This window comes from Elephantulus edwardii, unplaced genomic scaffold (assembly GCF_000299155.1).
Source record: "Elephantulus edwardii isolate Elephantulus edwardi_28Jun2011 unplaced genomic scaffold, EleEdw1.0 scaffold00377, whole genome shotgun sequence".
Taxonomy (NCBI): domain Eukaryota; kingdom Metazoa; phylum Chordata; class Mammalia; order Macroscelidea; family Macroscelididae; genus Elephantulus; species Elephantulus edwardii.
The window spans coordinates 339,686-340,530 of NW_006400127.1; positions in this window are offsets into that span (position 1 = coordinate 339,686).

Sequence of the window (845 nt, forward strand, 5' to 3'; positions counted from 1 at the left end):
GGGACGGGAGTATCAGAGACAGTGTGATTGGCACAGGACAGAGCAGAGTTTAGGGCTGTTGTACATAGGGTCGCTATGAGTCACAAGCGACTTGATGGCACAACAACAACAATATACTTAGGGTCACAAAATCAGGATATGGCTCTCTAGGTTCTTGCTGAACATAAATAAAAGAAGGCTTATTAATCACTGCTGTGGTAATTCTTCCCCTCCCCAAGACCTTAAACGTATTGCCCTAATTTGTAAAATAGCTTCATCCATGGACCACATTTGTCATTCTTTAGTACTCCACCCACTAGTGCCTGTAAGTTATTCATTAGGAATGTTAACATTCCTCTCAGAATTTATTTGGGTTTGTCTCAGCCCCTTCTTTCCACCAGGACTTATATTGTAAATAATTCCCAGGCCTTTAGACAGTTTGTGTTAAAGTATGTCAATCTTTAAAAATCATATGTTCTTCTTCTGTAAGACTCTCAGTCAACCTGGTGGGTTGATACAGTAACTGCAGCTATGAGTTTGAAGGTGTTTGAGATTGTGAGGATGGCACAGGATAGGAGAGGGTTCAGATTTACAGGTTTAGAAGGAATTTCATCCTCAGCATCTGTATCATAAGAGTCAGCATCCAACATTATATTCTTAGGTTTTTAAAATATATTCTTGTTTTAAATCAGTCAACGAAGGATATAAGGGAGATTTATTTTTTAAACAAACAGGAAGAGGACAAGGTGGCTGGCAAATCACTTAGGGTATTGTAAAGATATTCTTCCTTTTTTCCCCCCTCAGAAATAGAATCATTACTATTAGGAAATGGCAAGGGTTCCAATACTGACTTAAACACAGACCAT